The following is a 7,527-nucleotide window of genomic DNA, read 5'->3' on the forward strand; positions in this document are numbered from 1 at the left end:
GAGCTATTTGGACTAGTATGGTTCCTAGTATTAGCAGTAGATGAGAACAATATCTGGATAATGTATGCTGGACACCCTGGCTATTGTAAAGTTCACTGTTACTGGTAATGGATGTTGTTGGTTTGCCGTCTTCTCCTGAATGCTGCATTGCTGCTGCTGTCTTCCTCTCAATGGAGCAGCCTGCTATTCCAAGTCCATTGGTGATGGCCCTTCTTCTGAATTCTGATAGTTTGGGCTCATGGATGTCCTCGGTCAGAATTTTGTGTGATGGCATGGTCCTTTATTTGGTTTGGGCAATAGACGAAGAACTTTTTTTTTCTTTTTTTTTGTGACGTGCTTTTGATCTGCAACAGCAGGTTGGTTTGTATCGGTGCGATTTACAAGTCAGATTCTGAAGTCCTGAAGTCGTCCTTCCTCCTTCCGCCTCCAAGCAAGCAGCAAGCAGCCAAAGTAGTCGCCGGCAGCGGCTCCCCCGCCCCTCGCAGTGGCTGAGACAGAGAGGGAGGTCTGCAGAGACTAACGGCGATGGCGCCACCGTGCCCCGAACCCTAACTCCACTCCACCACCGGCCATGGGATCCCAGCCGCCGGCCTCCCGCGTCGCCCTGGAGCCCCACGCCACGGTCGACCCCGCCGCGCTCGCCGGCCTCCCGGTCTCCTCCCCGCTCACCGTCCGCTCCGCCGCGCTCTCCGGCCACCTGCTCTACCTCGGCACCGGCGGCGGCAAGCTGCTCCTCTTCTCCCTCCAGGATCCCTCCACCCCCGAGTTCCTCCGCCTCCTCCCCATCGGGGCCACCCTCCCCGTCTCCGCCATCGTCCCGCTCCCCTCCGTCGCCCGCATCCTCGTCCTCGCTGACGGGCTCCTCCTCCTCGCCGACCCGCTCCTCTCCCGCCCCGTCCGCCGCCTCGGCTCCATGCGCAGCGTCGCCGCCGTCGCCGCCCGCCGCGTCGACCCCGCCAACCCATCATCATGCTCCGTCGCCATCTCCGTCGGGAAGAAGCTGCTCCGGGTCGACTGCACTCTGCACGACGCCGACGAGCTGGATGTGCAGACGCGCGAGATCGCCTCTGTCGAGGGGGTCAGGGCGCTCGCTTGGGTCGACGACTCTGTCTTCGTTGCCACCGCCACTGGGTACTCCCTCTACTCGAGCACCACTGGCCAGGGTGTGGACATATTCTCGCTACCATGAATCCTCCGGCCACCCAAGGGTGAAGCCGCTCTCTGGAGGTGACGAGGTGATGCTCCTGGTCGACAATGTCGGTGTTGTGGTCGACAGATTTGGCCAGCCGGTTGGAAGCAGCTTGGTGTTCAGCACCACCCCCGACTGCATAGCCGAGGTGTTCCCCTATGTGATTGTTGCTGGGGACTCCAAGGTCGATGTGTACAGGAGGAGAAACGCTGCACACCTACAGACCATTCCTGTTGCCAGGACTGGTCAAGGCGTTTTGATTGTGGCTAGCGATGATGATGGGATCGGCACGGAGCTAGTTGTGATCGCTACGACTTATAAGGTAACGTAGGTACGTCGATTCATCCGTTATTCATTTGAACTTCTGTATCCAAATTCTATTAGTGTATTTGTATTAGTGTTATGTGGTGCCACAACTGTTGGAAAGAAAATAACTTTACATTACATTGCATCCTAAATAGATGTAGTCTCCCAAGCACACAGGACTAGATGAGCAGGAAAGACTGCCTATATGAATTTGGCATGGGTTGATAGCTAAAGGGTCTATACAACTGTGGTTGGCCTTTGGTTTTACTTTCACAAGGAAGGACGGTAGGTTACCTTGTAGAATCATAATGTTTGTATATATATACTAGTTATAAGTTGCATAAATAAGGCTAGCTTTTACATTCCCTGTACAATTTTAGTACCATATGTATAGTTATCTAAGATTCTAATGTAAAGGAAAGGCTAATAGTAGTGGAACTGAGAATTGTCTGGCTCTAATTTACGCAGATTATACTGATATAGGAATCAATTGGCTTATCCAGGTTTTTTGCTACCGTAAAGTATCTGCAGTGGAGCAGATTAAGGCATCTTTACGAAGAAAGAACTACAAGGAAGCTATTTCTTTGTTAGAAGAGTTTGAGTCAGATGGTGAAATTTCAAAGGATATGATCTCTTTTGTCCATGCACAACTTGGATTTTTGTTGTTTTTTGACTTGCGTTTCGAGGATGCTGTAAATCATTTCTTGTTATCGGAGACTATGCAGCCATCAGAAGTATTTCCATTCATTATGCGGGAACCTAACCGTTGGTCAGATCTGGTACGCTACATTGCCACTTGGTATTTGGGATACTGTATATGAGATAACTGATTTAGTTCCTTCTAAAGTAAATCGTGTACATCACAAGTTGTGTTCCAAAAGTACTTCCTTATCAAGTTGTCTTAACCTATTTCTTTGCATGAAAATTCACTCTTAATGCTTTACATTGAGCTCTTAAAATGATCCAATAAATCTGAATCAACTATTAATTTCTCTAGATGATCAAGCTTGACCCTATTTTAGCACAATAGTCAGGAGACAAGATTACAATAACTTGCTGAGCATGACCGGGTTAGAGTATTTTTGATTCCCCAGCTCATTCTGATGAGTTTTCAGTTTTTCGTTTATGGCTCTTTTGGCAACTTAATATTGATTGCTGTACCCTATATCTGTACCTACTGATTATAAGCTAGGGAAAAACCAAACAATCTTTCGTTGATACCTACTGCCTTCTACGTTTAGCTACTTGTTTCTAATGGTAACCATTAACAATTATATCCATTAGGTGCCAAGAAAGCAGTATTGGGGTTTGCATCCACCCCCTAAGCCCCTTGAAGAAGTTATTGATGATGGTCTGGTAGCAGTTCAACAGGCATTGTTTCTGAAAAAGGCAGGTGTGGATACAGTTGTGGATGAAGGTTTCCTTTCAAATCCACCAAGTAGAGCTGATCTTTTGGAACTAGCAATCAGAAATATTATCAGGTATGGTATATGCACGGGTTATATTCATTGTGAATCACTGGGAAGCCATGTCTATCCTCAACTATCTTAATGCTAAATGAATCTAGGTACCTTTGTGCATCGCGGATGAAGAATTTATCTTCTCCAGAGATGGAAGGAGTTGATACTCTTCTGATGTATCTTTATAGAGCACTTCATCTTGTTGATGACATGGAGAAGCTTGCATCATCTCAGAATAGCTGTATTGTGGTATGTACATGCCCTTTAGACATCTGCATCCGATGTGCTTTTGTATGTTGAAGTATGGAATTGACAGAGCACAATGGTCCCATCCTAATGTTTTCATCACATTTGAATGAACACTAAGAAAGCTGCTTGATGCATGGTGCAGGATGAACTAGAATCCCTTTTGGATGACTCTGGACATTTACGGACACTTGCTTTCTTGTATGGCAGTAAAGGAATGTGCTCCAAAGCTCTTTCTATATGGCGTTTACTGGCAAGGAATTATAGCACAGGTTTGTGGAAGGATCTGTCTGAGAATGGTTTCTGTGGAACTTTGGTTGGCAAAAGGTCTGGTGAGGAAATTGCCGCTATAGAAGCAGCCAAGATCCTCAAAGAATTGTCTGATGAGGACCTTGTTCTGGAACATCTTGGATGGGTATGCATTTCAGGTAAAGAACTTGTTTATCTTATAACAAGTGTTTTATTACTGAATTTTATTTGTAGGTGGCAGACATTGATCAAGATCTAGCGATTGCAGTTTTAACATCTGAGACAAGGGAAAATCAACTCTCACCAGGTAATTGATATGTTCTGGATAGACCAATGTATCAGTGTGCTTTTACTACATAATCATGGCCAGACACATTTTCTAGTTTCTGAGCATGCATGTCAGAGAATGATGATAGGAACAGAGGGGTAGACTGTTTTAGAATAATTTTGCATGGTTATAGCTGATTGTGTGACATTTAGGAATGTTTTTTTATTATTATTTGTGGGTTAGGTATCTTAAAAGGCTATTCTTGTAATAAAGTTCACTATCATTTATTTGAATAATGCTATTTTGCAGAAAAGGTTGTCGCTGCTGTTGATGCAGAAAAGGTTGTGATCCATCAAAGGTATAGATGATTGTCCGTGAACTTTTCAATAAGTTCAGATCTCTTAATTCAACAATCCAAATATAATGTTTTAGTTTCATATGAGTGACAAAAGTAGTAGGATTACTCTGTGGACATATTTGTATGGTAGCTTCTTAGTATTTGTTTTTGCAAATTAGCTCTAAGTATGCAACATCCTTATAATCAACTTTTAGTGGCCAAGTGTTTTACAGGACTTGATTTTGCCCCATGCTTTCAGTGAGGTTATAGAATCATTATGGAAATAGTGTTATTCCTTTACATGTTCTTTAAAACTGTTTGTCTATATCTTCTCCTGTATCTTGTCTCTTTGGCCACCTTCATTTGTCATTCATCAGCAGAGAATGCTATGTGGTAATGATTATTTTCTTATTATCCTTCTGTTATAAAAAGTCTGAACCAGCCAAATTGTACAGATATCTGCAGTGGTTGATTGAGGACCAGGGCTGCGATGACCCTCACTATCACACATCATATGCTCTTTCACTGGCTAAATCTGCGATTGAAGCAATTGATATGGAGTCTAAATATAGAGGGAAAGACAATAGTGAAATTGATTCTCATGCACAATTTATTTATTTATTAAGAGAGAGCTTGCAATTGTTTCTGCAAGCTTCAGACCTGTATGATCCAGAAGATGTGCTCGATGTGATAGCAGAATCTGAGCTATGGCTGGAAAAGGTGATGTTACGATTTGTCTTCTTCCTGGCACTTCCATGTTTGCCTGGTTAAAAATCTTTCCATTAAACTCTCATGCTTGCCCGATCATGCTATACTGATACTCTAGACTTTCCCTTGTCAGGCAATACTGTATAGGAAAATGGGCCAAGAGAATATTGTACTTCAGATACTAGCATTGTAAGATTCTATGCTCTTGGGTTTGCTTTTCTATATGTTGCTTTTCTTACATATTGGTTTGTTGTAGCCTGTAAATTGCTCTATTGAAATGTCTGCTGCTTGTTATGTGATGAAGGAAGCTGGAGGATAGTGAAGCCGCTGAGCAGTATTGTGCTGAGATTGGTCGAGATGATGCCTATATTCAGTATGTTCTTTTTTTTCACATCAGTATTTCTAAATTAATTAACTTATTTTTTTTCTTCGTCTTTTTGAACAGAAATAATCCCTGCTGTTTATGTTGTCCTTTTTTTTTTCAAACTCAGGCTTTTGGGTTTGTATTTGGATCCTCAAAATGGGAAGGAGCCTATGTTTACAGCAGCTGTACGACTTCTTCATAATCATGGTGAATCTTTGGACCCCATACAAGTATTGGAGGTATTACTTCATTGTTGCTTCAATATCGCAGATTCTTTTGAGAATCTTGTAGCTTGCATGCTAGTTTGCAAGATGTTGGTGTTCTGGCCTTCAGTATTTTAGGATGGCATATCAGTCATGTGAGGACTGGAGAGGACGGAATAAATATCGTGAAGGTAGTTGTTAGCTCTGGAAATGTGGTGTTCTGTTGAAAAGTGAGCAATTAAAAAAAAAAAATAGGACATGGATACAATTGTTCCCCCCTTCACAATAGGATTTGGCATATCTGAACAATTTATTGACCTGTTGGCCGTTAACTGTTCCAGTATAAACGTTCACGATCCTTTAAACATGGTTTGTCTAGTTTCCTATGAAGCAAACTTGCCATCTAGGAGGCGATTAGAGTAAAGGTAATAAGATGATCTATAATCTCCTAGTACTGGTATTGGAAAAGAACAAATACTGCAAAACTTATGTCCAACCATTTTTCTTGTACTACTGTTGCACACGATCCTAGGAAATGTGAGAAGTCTCAAAAAAGGTTACTGAATAGTTGATACCTAAGTACAAGGTACTCATTGCATCATTAATTCACAATTAGTACATGTTGTAATAGCTGCAGGGCTGCCATGTGCATCTTTGTCTTTATGTTGTGCCATACACTAGTTTCTGGAAAACGAATCTAAACCATAATCTTGTGCCAGAGATTATCTCCTGATATGCCTCTTCAGCTGGCATCACATACAATTTTACGGATGCTGAGGGCCCGAGTGCACCATCATTGCCAAGGGCAGGTGAACATAATTCTTTTTCCTGTTTCTTTAGGGTGGAGTTTTCTGTATTGAGCAGTTGAACAGTGTTGTGGATCATTGCGTAGTTTAAATGAGTTTGTTTTAGGTTAAGCATTATGAGAGATGCGTCTTTCTTACCAGTTGAATTTCTTTGTTCTTTTGTGCTCCTTTGCATGTTTTAGATAGTCCACAATTTATCACGGGCGACAAGCCTAGACGTGCGGTTGACAAGACTGGAGGAGAGATCAAGGCACGTGCAACTAACCGACGAGAGTATCTGTGACTCCTGTCGAGCTCGCCTTGGCACCAAGCTATTTGCGATGTACCCAGACGATTCAGTTGTTTGCTACAGGGTATGCCTACCTGAGGTGTTTTGAGTTTGCTGCTGATAGCAGTAGCTTGTTTGCATTGGAGGTTTCAGGTTTCTTTGTGTGTAATAATAATAACTTGGTTTTGCAGTGCTATCGGTCCCAGCAAGGTGATTCTTCATCAGGGCGTGGCCGTAGCTTGAGGAAAGATGTTATATTCAAACAGAGCTGGCTTGTCAGTAGATAGATAGCGAGGAAGGAATGAAAGAGTGGTTGATCTTGAGGCCAGCATTCGGCTGTGGCTGCTCGGAAATGGGCAAGTTTTTTGTGTCTGGATGGGCTCACTCTGGAAATTTGAGCCAGGGCGTTGTGTATTTTTTGCTGAGGCCAATGAATGAATATACAAATACAGGCATGCCGCATACAGGAGGATGTGTAGTCTGTTATAGTAGCTGTAGTACATTGTCTAAATAATGCTATATAACACGCTGACACGAGATTTGGTAGCTGGAAATTGCAGATGACAATTTTGTGCGTCCTCACCAGTCACCAGTAGCCCAGAAATGCAAATGCCCCACTAGATCGCAGTGCTGGAGGTGTGTGAAACACGTTTTTCGGAGAATCTGGATTGGAAACGAATGGGGTGGTCGTGAAAGTTGATAGATAGACAGACACACCAACAATCTGTTTGGCTCTTAAGCAGGATGTAGACTGCCACAACTCACAACCTAAGTACCTACCTAATAGCCATCATTCTCTAAGCATAATCAATATAAATTACATCATTACATTAAACCAGTGGCAGAGTCAGGATTTTGCACCAAGGTAATCCTTGTAAATAAATTGAGCCACACAAATGTACAATTAATAGTAGGACCACGAGTCCATACTAATAACCAAAATGCAACTATGACATAAAAGTGACATAATAATCCATAGTAATAATCGAAGTAATACACATGGTTGAAATAGTGGCACTATGGCACCATCTCTTAATAGTTCAGAAACATTACAAAAGCATTTGTGGTTCCAAGGAATTACCCTGCCGGTAGGGATTTTTTTCCTAAGCTTCACAAAGCTGTT

General features: G+C 42.7%; 1 pseudogene; it reads left to right on the forward strand.

Annotated features, from left to right (window-relative positions):
• The first annotated feature begins 416 nt into the window (after positions 1-416).
• LOC136512244 (vacuolar sorting protein 3-like) lies at positions 417-6,950 on the forward strand (annotated as a pseudogene).
• Positions 6,951-7,527: the final 577 nt, after the last annotated feature.

The sequence above is a fragment of the Miscanthus floridulus genome, chromosome 16, assembly GCF_019320115.1.
Source record: "Miscanthus floridulus cultivar M001 chromosome 16, ASM1932011v1, whole genome shotgun sequence".
In the NCBI taxonomy this organism is placed as follows: Eukaryota; Viridiplantae; Streptophyta; class Magnoliopsida; order Poales; family Poaceae; genus Miscanthus; species Miscanthus floridulus.